Below are 19,885 nucleotides of genomic sequence, written 5' to 3'. Positions count from 1 at the left end.
AGTTCACAAAGCAATTAACAAGAAATTAAAGATTGCAGCAGTAAGGAAAAGAAATTTAGCTCAACAACAGTAAGAAAATGAAATTTAGCTCAATTATGCAGTAGGAAAATCCAAGAGATCTTAAATGGAGATTGAGACAGAAATTCCTCAATTCTTCACACCCAAGACTCAAACAAGAAAAGTAAAAAGTGCTCAAGCAAGAAAAAGGAAGAAAAGAGATCAATTCTCCTTCCCAATTCTCTAAGATCTCAGTTCCAAGCTCTCAAAGAAAATGAAGTCCAAAGATGTAAAAATTCAAAAATCAAAAGAAAGGTCCTAATTACATCAAACTATCTCCTATTTATACATTTTCTATTCTTGGATTTTGGAATTTGGATGGGCTTTTGATTTGGTGAAGAAATGAATTAAATTTGATTTTTAATCCAATTTTTAGCCCATCAAGAAGTTGGCTCCAGGAGGCTGCTCTGCTCTTGTGGAGGGCAGAGCAGGGAAATTGTGCATGCGGCCTCATTGCGTGCGTGCTAAGCGTGTGCAGCATCAGGATGCTGCCCTGCCCTTGCGGAGAGCAGGGCAGTGTGCGTGCATGCTTGCCTTCCGTGCGTCCAAGCTGCGCGTGATGCTCCTGGCCGTGCGTGCTTGTGTGTGCGCTTGTGTGCTGCCCGTGCCAAGAAATGCTGCTCTGCTCTCTTTGTGGGCAGCGCAACAAGGCAACCAAGGGTGAGGTCCCAGGTTTGAAACTTGGTGGAAGCACACGCTGCCCCTTTTTCCTTGGTTTTCTTGGCACCAAAGTAGCGCCTAGTTCCTTGCTTCCTCATGGTGCTGTGTTCGATTCTTGGAGATTGAAAACAAGCCAATTTTTGCTTGTTTTCCTTGTATTTGAGCGCTACTCCTTTCCTCCTTATTCTTGGGTTCGAAACCCATGAGTAACACTAGGAGAGCAATTTCCTTTGAATTTTTCTTGGATGAAGCCCGATATTGCTCTTGAGGAGGGCAGGGCAGAATTTTTGCTTCCTTTGGTCCTTGGCATAGAATTGTGTTCCGCTCTTATTGTGGGCAGGGCAGTGATATTTTGGAGGCTTGGTTCATTATGCTGCTCTCTTGGAGAGCAGTGTGCTCTTGTGGAGAGCAGTGTTTGCTTCCTCCTTCTATGTTGCACCACACTTCTCCTTCCATGGCCACACTTCTTAAGCCACGTTTTTCTTCTTTTCTTCCTTTCTTCACCTACAAGAAACCAAAGCAACCAATCAAAGTATCTCCAAACTCATAAGGTTTATAATTCATTAAAAATCAATTAATTTTAGCTCAAACCTCATGATTTAGCATCAATTTAATGGTGGTTGTTTGATTTAAAGAAGTCATGAATTTTCATTCCAAATTACTTACTTAGGATGCAAGAAAGTGCATAAAGACTAGTGAAACAAGTGAAATTAGCTTGAAAAATGGGTATATAATGACTTGTCATCAGAACCTGAGAGAACCTTTCTTAGATTGAGGAGGGAGGCTAGAGACAAAGGCATAGTTGGAGAAGAACCAGTGGAAGAAGATCTAACAACCACCATGGAAGACGAAGTACACGACAATGTTGAAGGAGCTGCTGGAAATCAAGCTGGGCAAAAGAGGAGAGTCTTAGGCTCCTTCATCAACCCAAATCCAAGAAACTATGGCAGCAGCATCCTCAAGCCAATAATTTATGCTTACAACTTTGAGTTGAAACCTCAACTCATCACACTAGTCCAGAATAATTGTTCATATGGAGTAAGTGCCCAAGAAGATCCAAATCAACATCTCAACACATTCTTGAGGATATATGATACTGTAAAGTCCAATGGGGTACACCTGACACCTACAAACTACTCTTGTTCCCTTTCTCACTCAGAGAAAAGGAAACAAAATGGTTGGAAGCATTTCTCAAGGAGAGCCTAACCACATGGGAAGGTGTTGTGAACAAATTTCTAGCAAGATTTTACCCTCCACAGAGGATCAATAGGCTAAGAGCTGAGGTGCAAACCTTCAGACAGCTAGATGGTGAAACACTCTATGAGGCCTGGGAGAGGTTCAAGGATCTAACAAGAAAATGCCCACCATATATGTTTAATGAATGGGTACAGTTGCACATTTTCTATGAAGGACTAACCTATGAATCAAAGAAGGTTGTGGACTACTCTTCAGGTGGTTCACTCAACAAGAAGAAGACCATTAAGGAAGCCATAGATGTCATTGAAACTGTAGCTGAGAATGACTACTTCTATGCTTTAGAAAGGGGACAAAAGAAGGGAGTGCTGGAACTCAACTCTGTAGATGCCCTGTTGGCACAAAATAAGGCAATTACAGCACAACTAGCCGCCTTAACTAATAAGATGGAGAACAATCAAGTTGCAGTGGTTCAAGCTCAAGCACCACCCTAAGAAGGATATGCACCAAAAGTCGAATGTGAGCAAGAAAACTATGTACACAACCCCTCTCGACCACCATATGACCCTAACTCCAAGACATACAATTCAGGATGGAAGAACTACCCAAATTTTGGGTAGGGGAACCAACAAGGTCACAACCAAGATCATAACAAGCCATACCAAGCCAATCACAACCCCAACCATCAATCAAACAACAACAGACCCTACCACAATCCACCTCACACATCATACCCTTCCATTCAGCAAACACACCACCATCAAGACACATTAACCTCAACCTCACAACCATGCGAGATCAGAGGTAACTTTGAGAGATTAGAGGCTGTAATAGCATAGCTCTCATCACAGCTCACAGGGGTTATTTCCACCCTTTTGGAGAGGCAAGCACAGGCTGAAAAGAAGATAGACGCCAACCAAGAAGAATACAGATCGAATCTGAAGAATCAAGGTGCAACAATCTCAAAGTTGGAAGCACAAGTGGGGATCTTATCCAAGCAAATTCCAATGCCTACAAACACATTTCCTAGTGACACCATGGCCAACCCAAGAGGGGAATGCAAGGCCATCATACTTAGGAGTGGAAATGTGGTAAAAGAGGCAACCCCAAGCCAGGAGAACCACGAAGAAGATGCTGTAGAAAAGCCTGAAAACAAGAAGAAGGAAGAGACCCCTGACCCATCTTCACCAAAGCCAGTCTTGAAGCCTTATGTGCCAAAGGCACCATACCCACAAAGGCTAAGGAAGGATGAGAAGGATGGCTAGTTTTCTAGATTCTTGGAAATCTTCAAAAAGCTCCAAATCAATATACCATTTACTGAAGCACTAGAACAATGCCCCTCTACGCCAAGTTCTTGAAGGAACTCATGACAAGAAAAAAAACTGGGGAGAAAAGGAGACTGTAGTCCTAACTGAGGAGTGTAGTGCCATCATACAAAAGAAACTCCCCCAGAAAATGAAAGACCCAGGGAGTTTCCAAATCTCCTACATCATAGGGGATATCAATATTGAGAAGGCTTTATGTGACATAGGGGCTAGCATCAATCTCATGTCCTTGAACATGATGAGAAGGATAAGAATTGAGGAAGCCAAACCAACAAGAATGGCACTCCAACTAGCTGATAGAACATTCAAGTTTCCACATGGTGTAGTGGAAGATTTATTGGTGAAAATAGGAGAAATCATTTTCCCAGCTGACTTTGTTGTGCTGGATATGGAAGAAGAGGCTAACACCTCAATTATCCTAGGAAGGCCATTCCTAGCTACTGCTGGAGCCATCATTGATGTGCAAAAAGGGGAACTAGTCTTGAGATTGCATGAGGAGAAGATGATCTTCAATTTCTTCAAGGCAATGAGTTACCCCAAGGAATCAATAGGAGAATGCATGATGGTGGACACCATGGAATAGATAGTTCAAGGAGTTTTGGAAGAAGAGCAATGTAAAGGAACTATGGAATTGGAGCAACAAACACCATGTGGAGAACTACGACAAGGAACCATGGGAAGTTCAATCATGACAAACCATAAAGACAAAAATGGATAAGAGGCACCAAAACTAGAGCTGAAAACCTTACCTCCAAGCTTGAAATATGCATATCTGGGTGACAACAACACCTACCCAGTGATCATCAACTCAAGCTTGAGTAAAGAGCAAGAAGAGAAACTCATCGAAGTGTTGAAAAAACATACGGATGATATAGGCTGGACACTCACAGACTTAAAGGGGATTAGCGCCTCAATGTGCATGCACAAGATCCTGCTTGAGGAGGGTGCTAAGCTCTTAAGACAACAACAAAGAAGGCTGAACCCAACTATGAATGAAGTGGTCTAGAAGGAAGTGTTGAAGTTGTGGCAAGTTGGGATGATCTACCCCATCTCAGACAGCCCTTGGGTGAGCCATGTACAAGTAGTTCCAAAGAAAGGAGGGGTCACTGTTGTACCAAATGAGAAGAATGAGCTGATACCAACAAGAACGGTGACTGGTTGGCACATGTACATTGGTGCACGAAATTGTGATCATCAATGGCGCCATCAACATGGTACGCTCAATTGCAATCTCAACTCCTTATCACAATTTCGCACAACTAACCAACAAGTGCACTGGGACATCCAAGTAATAAACCTTACGCGAGTAAGGGTCGATCCCACGGAGATTGTTGGTATGAAGCAAGCTATGGTCATCTTGTAAATTGATGAGCGGATAATTTATACGCTTTTTGGCATTGTTTTTAGTATGTTTTTAGTATATTTTAGTTATTTTTCATTGTATTTTTATTAGTTTTTAGTTAAAATTCACTTTTCTAGACTTTACTATGAGTTTGTGTGTTATTCTGTGATTTCAGGTATTTTCTGGCTGAAATTGATGGACCTGAGCAAAAATCTGAGGCTGAAAAGGACTGCAGATGTTGTTGGATTCTGACCTCCCTACACTCGAAGTGAATTTTATGGAGCTACAGAAGCCCAATTGGCGCGCTCTCAATTGTGTTGGAAAGTAGACATCCTGGGCTTTCCAGCAATGTATAATAGTCCATACTTTGCCCGAGATTTGATGGCCCAAACCGGCGTTCCAAATTAGCTCAAAACTGCCCAGCGTTAAACGCCGGAACTGGCACAAGAATGGGAGTTAAACGCCCAAACTGGCACAAAAGCTGGCGTTTAACTCCAAGAAAAGTCTCTACACATAGAAGCTTCAATGATCAGCCCAAGCACACACCAAGTGGGCCCGGAAGTGGATTTTTATGTAATTTACTCATCTTTGTAAACCCTAAGCTACTAGTTCTCTACAAATAGGACCTTTTGCTATTGTATTTTCATCTTTTGATCACTTTAGATTTTAGGATCATCTTTGGACATCTAGTACTTAGATCATTGGGAGGCTGGCCTCTCGGCCATGCCTAGACCTTGTTCTTATGTATTTTCAATGGTGGAGTTTCTACACACCATTGATTAAGGTGTGGAGCTCTGCTGTACCTCGAGTCTCAATGCAATTACTATTGTTCTTCTATTCAATTCAGCTTATTCTCGTTCTAAGATATCACTTGTTCCTCAACTTGATGAATGTGATGATCCGTGACACTCATCATCATTCTCACCTATAAACGTGTGCCTGACAACCACCTCCGTTCTACCTTAGATTGAGTGGATATCTCTTGGATTCCTTAATCAGAATCTTCGTGGTATAAGCTAGAATTGATGGCAGCATTCAAGAGAATCCGGAAGGTCTAAACCTTGTCTGTGGTATTCTGAGTAGGATTCAAGGATTGAATGACTGTGACGAGCTTCAAACTCGCGATTGTGGGGCGTTAGTGACAGACGCAAAAGAATCACTGGATTCTATTCCGACATGATCGAGAACTGACAGCTGAATAGCCGTGCTGTGACAGAGCGCGTTGAACATTTTCACTGAGAGGACGGGAGGTAGCCATTGACAACAGTGAAACCCTACATACAGCTTGCCCTGGAAAGGAGTAAGAAGGATTGGATGAAGACAGTAGGAAAGCAGAGAGACGGAAGGGACAAAGCATTTCCATACGCTTATCTGAAATTCTCACCAATGAATTACATAAGTATCTCTATCTTTGTTTTATGCTTTATTCATAAATCATCCATAACCATTTGAATCCGCCTAACTGAGATTTACAAGATGACCATAGTTTGCTTCACACCAACAATCTCCGTGGGATCGACCATTACTCGCGTAAGGTTTATTACTTGGACGACCCAGTGCACTTGCTGGTTAGTTGTGCGAATTTGTGATAAAGAGTTGAGATTGCAATTGAGCGTACCATGTTGATGGCGCCATTGATGATCACAATTTCGTGCACCATAAATATCAGTCAGGCAGATTCAAATGGTTATGGAGGATTAATGATTAAAAGATAAATAAAACATAAAATAAAGATAGAGATACTTATGTAATTCATTGGTGAGAATTTCAGATAAGCGTATGGAGATGCTTTGTCCCTTCCGTCTCTCTGCTTTCCTACTGTCTTCATCCAATCCTTCTTACTCCTTTCCATGGCAAGCTATATGTTGGGCATCACCGTTGTCAATGGCTACAGTCCCGTCCTCTTAGTGAAAATGTTCAACGCGCTCTGTCACAGCACAGCTATTCATCTGTCGGTTCTCGATCATGTCGGAATAGAATCCAGTGATTCTTTTGCGTCTGTCACTAACGCCCCACAATCGTGAGTTTGAAGCTCGTCACAGTTATTCAATCCTTGAATCCTACTCGGAATACCACAGACAAGGTTTAGACTTTCCGAATTCTCAAGAATGCCGCCATCACTTCTATCTTATACCACGAAGATTCTGATTAAGGAATCCAAGAGATATACATTCAAGCCTTGTTTGCATGAAGAACGGAGGTGGTTGTCAAGCACGCGTTCATAAGTGGGAATGATGATGAGCGTCACATAATCATCACATTCATCATGTTCTTGGGTGCGAATGAATATCTTAGAACAAGAATAAGCTAAATTGAATGGAAAATAGTAGTAATTGCATTAATACTCGAGGTACAGCAGAGCTCCACACCTTAATCTGTGGTGTGTAGAAACTCCACCGTTGAAAATACATAAGTGATAATGGTGATCATTGGCTTCGGCCCCAGAGAGGGAACCAGAAGAACCAAGATGAAATACAATAGCAAAAGGTCTTATTTATAGAGAAGTAGTAGCTTAGGGTTTACAAAAATGAGTAAATGACATAAAAATACACTTCCGGGCCCACTTGGTGTGTGCTTGGACTGAGCATTGAAGCTTCCAAGTGTAGAGACTTTTCTTGGAGTTAAACGCCAGCTTTTGTGCCAGTTTGGGCGTTTAACTCCACTTCTGTGCCAGTTTCGGCGTTAAGCGCCAGAATTCTTGAGCTGACTTAGAATGCCTGTTTCGGACATCAAATCTCGGGCAAAGTATGAACTATTATATATTGCTGGAAAGCCCAGGATGTCTAATTTCCAACGCAATTGAGAGCACGCCAATTGAACCTTTGTAGCTCCAGAAAATCCACTTCGAGTGTAGGAAGATCAAAATCCAACAGCATCTGCAGTCCTTTTCAGCCTTTGAATCAGATTTTTGCTCAGGTCCCTCAATTTCAGCCAGAAAATACCTGAAATCACAGAAAAACACACAAACTCATAGTAAAGTCTAGAAAAGTAAATTTTAAATAAAAACTAATAAAAATATAGTAAAAACTAACTAAAATATACTAAAAGCATACTAAAAACAACGCAAAAAAGCGTATAAATTATCTGCTCATCACAACACCAAACTTAAATTGTTGCTTGTCCTCAAGCAACTGAAAATCAAATAGGATAAAAAGAAGAGAATATACAATAAATTCCAAAATCATCTATGAAGATCAGTATTAATTAGATGAGCGGGGCTTTTACTTTTTGCCTCTGAACAATTTTGGCATCTCACTTTATCCTTTGAAGTTCAGAATGATTGGCTTCTATAGGAACTCAGAATCCGGATAGTGTTATTGATTCTCCTAGTTAAGTATGATGATTCTTGAACACAGCTATTTTATGAGTCTTGGCCGTGGTCCAAAGCACTCTGTTTTCCAGTATTACCACCGTATACATCCATGCCACAGACACATAACTGGGTGAACCTTTTTAGATTGTGACTCAGCTTTGCTAGAGTCCCCAATTAGAAGTGTCCAGGGTTCTTAAGCACACTCTTTTTCTTCGGATCACGACTTTAACCGCTCAGTCTCATGTTTTCACTTGACTCCTTCACGCCACAAGCACATGGTTAGGGACAGCTTGGTTTAGCCGCTTAGGCCAGGATGTTATTCCTGTAGGCCCTCCTATCCACTGATGCTCAAAGCCTTGGATCCTTTTTATTACCCTTGCCTTTTGGTTTAAAGGGCTATTGGCTTTTTCTGCTTGCTCTTTTTTTTCTTTTCTTTTTTGAATTCACTGCTTTTTCTTGCTTCAAGAATCATTTTTATGATTTTTCAGATCCTCAGTAACATGTCTCCTTTTTCATCATTCTTTCAAGAGCCAACAATTTTAACATTCATGAACAACAAATTTCAAAAGACATATGCACTGTTCAAGCATACATTCAGAAATCAAAAGTATTGCCACCACATCAAAATAATTAATCTGTTATAAAATTTGAAATTCATGCAATTCTTCTCTTTTTCAATTAAGAACATTTTTAATTTAAGAAAGGTGATGGATTCATAGGACATTCATAACTTTAAGGCATAGACACTAAGACACTAATGATCATAAGACACAAACATAAATAAAACATAAAGCATAATTTTCGAAAAACAGAAAAATAAAGAACAAGGAGATTAAAGAACGGGTCCACCTTAGTGATGGCGGCTTGTTCCTCCTCTTGAAGATCTTATGGAGTGCTTGAGCTCCTCAATGTCTCTTCCTTGCCTTTGTTGCTCCTCTCTCATGATTCTTTGATCTTCTCTAATTTCATGAAGGAGGATGGAATGTTCTTGGTGCTCCACCCTTAGTTGTCCCATGATGGAACTCAATTCTCCTAGGGAGGTGTTGATTTGCTCCCAACAATTTTGTGGAGGAAAGTACATCCCTTGAGGCATCTCAGAGATTTCATGATGAGGAATTTCCTCATGTCCATGAGTAGGATCTCTTGTTTGCTCCATCCTTTTCGTAGTGATGGGCTTGTCCTCATCAATGAGGATGTCTCTCTCTATGTTAATTCCAACTGAATTACAGAGGTGACAAATGAGATGAGGGAAGGCTAACCTTGCCAAGGTAGAGGACTTGTTCGCCACCTTATAAAGTTCTTGGGATATAACCTCATAAACTTCTAATTCCTCTCCAATCATGATGCTATGAATCATGATAGCCCGGTCTATAATAACTTCGGACCGGTTGCTAGTGGGAATGATTGAGTGTTGGATAAACTCCAACCAACCCCTAGCCACGGGCTTGAGGTCATGCCTTCTCAGTTGAACCGGCTTCCCTCTTGAATCTCTCTTCCATTGAGCGCCCTCTTCACAAATGTCTATGAGGACTTGGTCCAACCTTTGATCAAAGTTGACCCTTCTAGTGTAGGGGTGTTCATCTCCTTGCATCATGGGCAAGTTGAATGCCAACCTTACATTTTCCGGACTAAAATCTAAGCATTTCCCCCGAACCATTGTAAGCCAATTCTTTGGGTCCGGGTTCACACTTTGATCATGGTTCTTGGTGATCCATGCGTTGGCATATAACTCTTGAACCATTAAGATTCCGACTTGTTGAACGAGGTTGGTAAGAACTTCCCAACCTCTTCTTCGGATCTCATGTTGGATCTCTGGATATTCACTCTTTTTGAGTTTGAAAGGGACCTCGGGGATCACCTTCTTCATGGCCACAACTTCATAGAAGTGGTCTTGATGCACCCTTGAGATGAATCTCTCCATCTCCCATGACTCGGAGGTGGAAGCTTTTGCCTTCCCTTTCCTCTTTCTAGAGGTTTCTCCGGCCTTAGGTGCCATAAATGGTTATGGAAAAACAAAAAGCAACACTTTTACCACACCAAACTTAGAAGGTTTGCTCGTCCTCGAGCAAAAGAAGAAAGAAAGGAGTAGAAGAAGAAGAAATAGAGGAGATGGAGGGGGCTTTTGTGGTTCGGCTAAGGGGGAGAAGTAGTGTTTATGTTGTGTGAAAATGAAGGAGTGAAGAAGGGTTTATATAAGGGTGGAGAGAGGGGTAGGGTTCGGCCATTATGGATGGGTTTGGGAGGGGAAGTGGTTTGAATTTGGATGGTGGGGTAGGTGGGGTTTTATGAAGAATGGATGTGAGTGGTGAAGAGAATGGTGGGATTTGATAGGTGAGGGGTTTTTGGGGAAGAGGTATTGAGGTGATTGGTGAATGGGTGAAGATGAAAGAGAGTGGTGGGGTAGGTGGGGATCCTGTGGGGTCCACAGATTCTGAGGTGTCAAGGATAGCTCATCCCTGCACCAAGTGGCATGCAAAACGCCCTTTCTACCAATCCTGGCGTTAAACGTCGGGCTGCTGCCCTTTTCTGGCATTTAACGCCAGCTGCTTGCCCATTCCTGGCGTTAAACGCCAGTCTGGTGCCCTTTTCTGGCGTTAAACGCCTAGAATGGTGCCAGACTAGGCGTTAAACGCCCATTATGCTGTCTTCACTGGCGTTTAAACACCAGCAAGTTTTCCTCCAGGGTGTGCTATTTTTCTTTCTCATTTTCATTCTGTTTTTGCTTTTTCAATTATTGTTGTGACTTCCCATGATCATCAACCTATAGAAAACATAAAATAACAATGGAAAATAGATAAATATAACATTGGGTTGCCTCCTAACAAGCGCTTCTTTAACGTCAGTAGCTTGACAGTAGGCTCTCATGGTGCCTCACAGATGTTCAGAGCAATGTTGGAACCTCCCAACACCAAACATAGAGTTTGAATGTGGGGGTTCAACACCAAACTTAGAATTTGGTTGTGGCCTCCCAACACCAAACTTAAAGTTTGACTATGGGGGCTCTGTTTGACTCTGTTTTGAGAGAAGCTCTTCATGCTTCCTCTCCATGGTTACAGAGGGATATCCTTGAGCCTTAAACACAAGGGATTCTTTATTCACTTGAATGATCAATTCTCCTCTGTCAACATCAATCACAGCCTTTGATGTGGTTAGGAAGGGTCTGCCAAGGATGATGGATTCATCCATGCACTTCCCAGTCTCTAGGACTATGAAATCAGCAGGGATGTAATGGTCTTCAATCTTTACCAGAACATCCTCTACAAGTCCATAAGCTTGTTTTCTTGAATTGTCTGCCATCTCTAGTGAGATTCTTGCAGTTTGTACCTCAAAGATCCCTAGCTTCTTCATTACAGAGAGAGGCATGAGGTTTATGCTTGACCCTAGGTCACACAGAGCATTCTCGAAGGTCATGGTGCCTAATGTACAAGATATTGAGAACTTTCCTGGGTCCTGTCTCTTTTGAGGTAATCTCTGCCTAGTCAAGTCATCCAGTTCTTTGGTGAGCAAAGGGGGTTCGTCCTCCCAAGTCTCATTACCAAATAACTTGTCATTTAGCTTCATGATTGCTCCAAGGTACTTATCAACTTGCTCTTCAGTGACATCTTCGTCCTCTTCAGAGCAAGAATACTCATCAGAGCTCATGAATGGCAGAAGTAAACCCAATGGAATCTCTATGGTCTTAGTGTGAGCCTTAGATTCCCATGATTCCTCATTAGGGAACTCATTGGAGGCCAGTGGACATCCATTGAGGTCTTCCTCAGTGGCGATCACTGCCTCTTCCTCCTCTCCAATTTTGGCCATGTTGATGGCCTTACACTCTCCTTTTGGATTCTCTTCTGTATTGCTTGGAAGAGTACTAGGAGGGAGTTCAGTAACTTTCTTACTCAGCTGACCCACTTGTGCCTCCAAGTTTCTAATGGAGGACCTTGTTTCAGTCATGAAACTTTGAGTGATTTTGATTAGATCAGAGACCATGGTTGCTAAGTCAGAGTGGCTCTGCTTAGAATTCTCTGTCTGTTGCTGAGAAGATGTTGGAAAAGGCTTGCCATTGCTAAACCTGTTTCTTCCACCATTATTGTTGTTGAAACATTGTTGAGGTCTCTGTTGATCCTTCCATGAGAGATTTGGATGATTTCTCCATGAAGGATTATAGGTGTTTCCATAGGGTTCTCCCATGTAATTCACCTCTTCCATTGATGGGTTCTCAGGATCATAAGCTTCTTCTTCAGATGAAGCATCCTTAGTACTGCCTGGTGTAGCTTGCATTCCAGACAGACTTTGAGAAATCATATTGACTTGCTGAGTCAATATTTTGTTCTGAGCCAATATTGCATTTAGAGTATCAATCTCAATAACTCCTTTCTTCTGATTCGTCCCATTGTTCACAGGATTCCTTTCAGAAGTGTACATGAATTGGTTATTTGCAACTATTTCAATGAGTTCTTGAGCTTCTGTAGGCGTCTTCTTCAGATGAAGAGATCCTCCAGCAGAGCTATCCAATGACATCTTGGACAGTTCAGACAGACCATCATAGAAGATACCTATGATGCTCCATTTAGAAAGCATGTCAGAAGGACACTTTCTGATCAATTATTTGTATCTTTCCCAAGCTTCATAGAAGGATTCACCTTCTTTCTGTCTGAAGGTTTGGACTTCCACTCTAAGCTTACTGAATTTTTGAGGTGGAAAGAACTTTGCCAAGAAGGCATTGACTAGCTTTTGCCAAGAGTTCAGGCTTTCTTTAGGTTGTGAGTCCATCCATATCCTAGCTCTGTCTCTTACAGCAAAAGGGAATAGCATAAGTCTGTAGACCTCGGGGTCAACCCCATTGGTCTTGACAGTGTCACAGATTTGCAAGAATTCAGCTAAAAACTGATGAGGATCTTCCAATGGAAGTCCATGGAACTTGCAATTCTGTTGCATTAGAGAAACTAATTGAGGCTTAAGCTCAAAGTTGTTTGCTCCAATGGCAGGGATAGAGATGCTTCTCCCATAGAAGTCGGGAGTAGGTGCAGTAAAGTCACCCAACACCTTCCTTGCGTTGTTGGCATTGTTGTTGTTTTCGGCTGCCATGTCTTCTTCTTGTTTGAAGATTTCTGTTAGGTCCTCTACAGAGAGTAGTGCTTTAGCTTCTCTTAGCTTTCGCTTCAAGGTCCTTTCAGGTTCAGGGTCAGCCTCAACAAGAATTCTTTTGTCTTTGCTCCTGCTCATGTGAAAGAGAAGAGAACAAGAAAGTATGGAATCCTCTATGTCACAGTATAGAGATTCCTTGAGGTGTCAGAGGAAAAGAAGAATAGAAGGAGGAGGTAGAAGAATTCGAACTTATCAAGAGGGATAGAGTTCAAATTGTGCATTGAGGAGGAGTGTTAGTCCATAAATAGAAGGATGTGAGAAGAGGGGAAGAATTTTTGAAATTAAAGTAAAAGATTTTGAAGAAATTTTGAAAAACTGAAGAATGATTTTCGAAAATTAAAGTTGGGAAAGAAATAAAGTGATTTTTGAAAAAGATTTTGAAATTAGAAATCAAAAAGATCCGATTGAAAATTATTTTGAAAAAGATGTGATTAAGAACATATGATTGAAAAGATATGATTTGAAAAACAGTTTAAAAAGATTTGATTTTTAAAATTAATGACTTAGCTAACAAGAAATTTTAATAGATATGATTCAGACATTAAACCTTTCTCAACAGAAAAGGCAACATACTTGAAATGTTTGAATCAAATCATTAATTGTTAGCAAGTATTTTTAAAAAATGGAAAGAAATTGATTTTGAAAATATATGATTGAAAAGATATGATTTGAAAAAGATTTGATTTTGAAAAATTATGAAAACTTGAAAAAATTTGAACAAAAAACAAAATGTTCCCTCTTGTGCCATCCTGGCATCAAACGCCCAAAATGGTATCCATTCTGGCATTTAACGCCCAAAATGCTACCCCTTTGGGCGTTAAACGCCCAGCCAGGTACCCTGGCTGGCATTTAAACGCCAATTTTCCTTCCTCGCTGGGCGTTTTAAACGCCCAGCTTTTTCTGTGTAATTCCTCTACTGAATGTTCTGAATCTTCAATTCTCTGTATTATTGACTTGAAAAGACACAAATTAAAAATTTTTTGAATTTTTAATGATGAGTAATAATCAAAATGAAACTAAGATCAAATAAACAATGCATGCAAGACACCAAACTTAGAAGTTTGTATACTATTGACACTAACAAATTGAGAATGCATATGAGAAACAACAAAACACTCAAGACAAGAGAATTTAAAGATCAGAACAAGGAAATCATCAAGAACAACTTGAAGATCAATGAAGAACACAATGCATGCAATTTTTTTGAAAATTAGATGAATGCATTTGACACCAAACTTAAAATTAGACACTAGACTCAAACAAGAAACATAAAACATTTTTTTTATTTTAAGATTTTATAAATTTTTTTTGTATTTTTGAAATTTTCGACAAGTAAAAAGCTTAAACATAAAATAAAATTACCTAATCTAAGCAACAAGATGAACCATCAGTTGTCCAAACTCAAACAATCCCCGGCAACGGCGCCAAAAACTTGGTGCACGAAATTGTGATCATCAATGGCGCCATCAACATGGTACGCTCAATTGCAATCTCAACTCCTGATCACAACTTCGCACAACTAACCAGCAAGTGCACTGTGTTGTCCAAGTAATAAACCTTACGCGAGTAAGGGTCGATCCCACGGAGATTGTTGGTATGAAGCAAGCTATGGTCATCTTGTAAATCTCAGTCACGCGGATTCAAATGGTTATGGAGGATTAATGATTAAAAGATAAATAAAACATAAAATAAAGATAGAGATACTTATGTAATTCATTGGTGAGAATTTCAGATAAGCGTATGGAGATACTTTGTCCCTTCCGTCTCTCTGCTTTCCTACTGTCTTCATCCAATCCTTCTTACTCCTTTCCATGGCAAGCTGTATGTTGGGCATCACCGTTGTCAATGGCTACAGTCCCGTCCTCTCAGTGAAAATGTTCAACGCGCTCTGTCACAGCACGGCTATTCATCTGTCGGTCCCACAATCGCGAGTTTGAAGCTCGTCACAGTCATTCAGTCCTTGAATCCTACTCGGAATACCACAGACAAGGTTTAGACTTTCCGGATTCTCAAGAATGCCGCCATCAATTCTAGCTTATACCACGAAGATTCTGATTAAGGAATCCAAGAGATATACATTCAAGCGTTGTTTGCATGTAGAACGGAGGTGGTTGTCAGGCACGCGTTCATAAGTGAGAATGATGATGAGCGTCACATAATCATCACATTCATCATGTTCTTGGGTGTGAATGAATATCTTAGAACAAGAATAAGCTGAATTGAATGGAAAATAGTAGTAATTGCATTAATACTCGAGGTACAGCAGAGCTCCACACCTTAATCTGTGGTGTGTAGAAACTCCACCGTTGAAAATACATAAGTGATAATGGTGATCATTGGCTTCGGCCCCAGAGAGGGAACTAGAAGAACCAAGATGAAAATACAATAGCAAAAGGTCTTATTTATTGAGAACTAGTAGCTTAGGGTTTACAGAAATGAGTAAATGACATAAAAATCCACTTCCGGGCCCACTTGGTGTGTGCTTGGGCTGAGCATTGAAGCTTCCATGTGTAGAGACTTTTCTTCGAGTTAAACGCCAACTTTTGTGCCAGTTTGGGCGTTTAACTCCCACTTCTGTGCCAGTTTCGGCGTTAAACGCCAGAATTCTTGAGCTGACTTGGAATGCCTATTTGGGCCATCAAATATCGAGCAAGGTATGGACTATTATATATTTCTGGAAAGCCCAAGATGTCTAATTTCCAACGCAATTGAGAGCGCGCCAATTAGGCCTCTGTAGCTCCAGAAAATCCACTTCGAGTGCAGGGAGATCAGAATCCAACAGCATCTGCAGTCCTTTTCAGCCTCTGAATCAGATTTTTGGTCAGGTCCCTCAATTTCAACCAGAAAATACCTGAAATCACAGAAAAACACACAAACTCATAGTAAAGTCCAGAAAATTGAATTTTAAATAAAAACTAACTAAAACATACTAAAAACAATGCAAAAAAGCGTATAAATTATCCGCTCATCATACATCGACTACAGGAAGCTCAATGAAGCCACCAGGAAGGACCACTTCCCCCTACCATTCATGGACCAGATGCTTGAGAGAATGGCCAAACATGAATACTACTACTTTCTTGACAGTTATTCGGGTTACAACCAAATAGTTGTAGACCCCAAGGACCAGGAGAAAACTTCTTTTATATGTCCATATGGTGTCTTTGCTTATAGGAGAATGCCCTTTGGATTGTGCAATGCACCTGCAACATTCCAAAGGTGCATGCTCTCCATATTTTCAGATATGATTGAAAGATTCATTGAGGTGTTTATGGATGACTTCTCTGTATTTGGTAACTCATATTCTGATTGCCTACATCACTTGGCCTTCGTGCTAAAGAGATGCCAAGAGACCAATCTTGTTTTAAATTGGGAAAATGCCATTTCATGGTTATAGAGGGGGTGGTCCTTGGTCATAAAATCTTAAAAAGGGGCATAGAAATGGACAAGGCAAAAGTGAAGGTGATTGAAAAGTTACCCCTACCTTGCAATGTCAAAGTAATTAGAAGTTTTCTAGGACATGTGGTGCACGAAATTGTGATCATCATTGGCGCCATCAACATGGTACGCTCAATTGCAATCTCAACTCTTTATCACAACTTCACACAACTAACCAGCAAGTGCACTGGGTCATCCAAGTAATAAACCTTACGCGAGTAAGGGTCGATCCCACAGAGATTGTTGGTATGAAGCAAGCTATGGTCATCTTGTAAATCTCAGTCAGGCGAATTCAAATGGTTATGGAGGATTGATAATTAAAAGATGAATAAAACATAAAATAAAGATAGAGATACTTATGTAATTCATTGGTGAGAATTTCAGATATACGTATGGAGATGCTTTGTCCCTTCCGTCTCTCTGCTTTCCTACTGTCTTCATCCAATCCTTCTTACTCCTTTCCATGGCAAGCTGTATGTTGGGCATCACCCTTGTCAATGGCTACAGTCCTGTCCTCTCAGTGAAAATGTTCAACGTGCTCTGTCACAACACGGCTATTCATCTGTCGGTTCTCGATCATGTCGGAATAGAATCCAGTGATTATTTTGCGTCTGTCACTAACGCCCCACAATCGCGAGTTTGAAGCTCATCACAGTCATTCAATCCCTGAATCCTACTCAGAATACCACAGACAAGGTTTAGACTTTCCAGATTCTCAAGAATGCCACCATCAATTCTAGCTTATACCACGAAGATTCTGATTAAGGAATCCAAGAGATAAACATTCAAGCCTTGTTTGCATGTAGAACGGAGGTAGTTGTTAGGCACACGTTCATAAGTGAGAATGATGATGAGCATCATATAATCATTACAATCATCATGTTCTTGGGTGCAAATGAATATCTTAGAACAAGAATAAGCTGAATTGAATAGAAGAACAATAGTAATTGCATTAATACTCGACATACAGCAGAGCTCCACACCTTAATCTAGGGTGTGTAGAAACTCCACCGTTGAAAATACATAAGTGATAATGGTGATCATTGGCTTCGGCCCCAGAGAGGGAAACAGAAGAACCAAGATCTGATCTAAGATAGCATAGGACTGATCAAAGATGAAAATACAATAGCAAAAGGTCCTATTTATAGAGAACTAGTAGCTTAGGGTTTACAAAAGTGAGTAAATGACTTAAAAATCTACTTCCAGGCCCACTTGGTGTGTGCTTGGGCTGAGCATTGAAGCTTTCATGTGTAGAGACTTTTCTTGGAGTTAAACACCAGCTTTTGTGCCAGTTTGGGCGTTTAAGTCCCACTTTTGTGCCAGTTCCGGCGTTTAAGAATGCATGTTTGCTTTTCAGAAACTTAAGAACAAACTTTCCTCTGCACCTATCATAGCACCACCATGCTGGGATTTACCCTTCGAGTTGATGTTTGATCCATCAGATTTTGCTGTGGGTGCTGTTTTAGGATAGAGGAAGGATAAATTGGTGCATGTCATTTACTATGCCATCAAAGTTCTTAATGAGAATCAAAGGAATTACACCACTACAGAGAAGGAATTACTTGACATTGTCTTTGCTTTTGATAAATGTAGATCATATCTCATTGGTTCTAAAGTAATTATATTTACTGATCATGCATCACTTAAATACTTGCTAGCAAACAAGAGTCCAAGCCAAGACTAATAAGATAGATCCTGCTTGGTGGACGAAATTGTGATCCTTAATTAAAGGCTCCTTGGCATGTGCCAAAGAGAACTAATTTAACTAACTGATTACTTTCTCAGAGCACAATTCCGTTCAACTAACCAGCAAGTGTACTGGGTCGTCCAAGTAATACCTTACGTGAGTAAGGGTCGAATCCACAGAGATTATTGGTTTGAAGCAATCAATATTTATTTTATTAATCTTAGTTAGGATGTCAATAGGATTATTTGGATTAAAAGTGAAATTATTGGAATTGATAAAAGAGGGAACAATGTTACTTTGATTTGCAGCACTAGGAAATATGTTGGAGTTTTGGAGATGCTTTGTCCTCTGATTTCAACTCTTCCTTGAGATCTTCTTCTCACACGCAGGTTCCTTCCATGGCAAGCTCTATGTAGGGTGTCACCGTTGTCAATGGCTACTTCCCATCCTCGCAGTGAAAACTATGCACGCACTCTGTCACAGTACGGCTAATCACCGGTTGGTTCCCGCTCCTACTGGAATAGAATCACTCTTTTGCGTCTGTCACTAACGCCCAGCAGGTTAAAGTTTGAAGCACGTCACAGTCATTCAATCCCGGAATCCTACTCGGAATACCACAGACAATGTTTAGACTTTCCGGATTCTCATGAATGCCGCCATCAATCCGGCTTATACCACGAAGATTCTGTTGGGGAATCTAAGAGATATTCATTCAATCTGATGTAGAACAGAGGTGGTTGTCAGGCACACGTTCATGGGTTGAGGAAGGTGATGAGTGTCATGGATCATCACCTTCTCCACAGTTAAGCGCGAATAAACATCTTAGATAAGAACAAGCGTGTTTGAATGGAAAACAAAGGAATTGTATTAAATCATCGAGACGCTGCAGAGCTCCTCACCCCCAACAATGGAGTTTAGAGACTCATGCCGTCACAAAGTATGTAATTCAGATCTGAAAATGTTATGAGGTACAAGAAATGTCTGTAAAAGTTGTTTAAATAGTAAACTAATAACCTAGGTTTACAGAAAATGAATAGACTAAGATAATTGGTGCAGAAATCCACTTCTGGGGCCCACTTGATGTGTGCTGGGGCTGAGACTAAAGCTTTCCACGTGCAAAGGCCTTTCTTGGCGTCAAACTTCAGGTTATGACGTGTTTTGGGCGTTCAACTCCGGATAATGACGTTTTTCTGGCGTTTAACTCCAGACAGCAGCATGAACTTGGCGTTTAACGCCAAGTTACGTCGTCTATCCTCGCGCAAAGTATGGACTATTATATATTGCTGGAAAGCCCTGGATGTCTACTTTCCAACGCCGTTGAGAGCGCGCCAATTGGACTCCTGTAGCTCCAGAAAATCCATTTCGAGTGCAGGGAGGTCAGGATCCAACAGCATCAGCAGTCCTTTTTCAGCCTAAGTCAGATTTTTGCTCAGCTCCCTCAATTTCAGCCAGAAAATACCTGAAATCACAGAAAAACACACAAACTCATAGTAAAGTCCAGAAATATGATTTTTGCCTAAAAACTAATAATATTCTACTAAAAATTAACTAAAACATGCTAAAATCTACATGAAATTACCCCCAAAAAGCGTATAAAATATCCGCTCATCACAACACCAAACTTAAACTGTTGCTTGTCCTCAAGCAACTAGATGAATAAAATAGGTTCTAACAGAAATAAAGAAATAATAATATTCTCGAGTTTTAAATGAAGCTCAGATTCTTATTAGATGAGC

General features: G+C 40.7%; 2 non-coding genes across 2 annotated transcripts; one reads left to right on the top strand and one right to left on the bottom strand.

Annotated features, from left to right (window-relative positions):
* Positions 1-1,985: 1,985 nt before the first annotated feature.
* On the bottom strand, positions 1,986-2,093 carry LOC112804295 (small nucleolar RNA R71). Its single transcript, XR_003202909.1, has one exon. It is a non-coding gene; the product is annotated as a small nucleolar RNA R71 (small nucleolar RNA).
* A 10,358-nt stretch (positions 2,094-12,451) lies between these two features.
* On the top strand, positions 12,452-12,559 carry LOC112804748 (small nucleolar RNA R71). Its single transcript, XR_003203364.1, has one exon. It is a non-coding gene; the product is annotated as a small nucleolar RNA R71 (small nucleolar RNA).
* Positions 12,560-19,885: the final 7,326 nt, after the last annotated feature.

The sequence above is a fragment of the Arachis hypogaea genome, chromosome 5, assembly GCF_003086295.3.
Source record: "Arachis hypogaea cultivar Tifrunner chromosome 5, arahy.Tifrunner.gnm2.J5K5, whole genome shotgun sequence".
Classification (NCBI taxonomy): Eukaryota; Viridiplantae; Streptophyta; class Magnoliopsida; order Fabales; family Fabaceae; genus Arachis; species Arachis hypogaea.
This window is presented reverse-complemented; position numbering and strand designations above follow the sequence as displayed.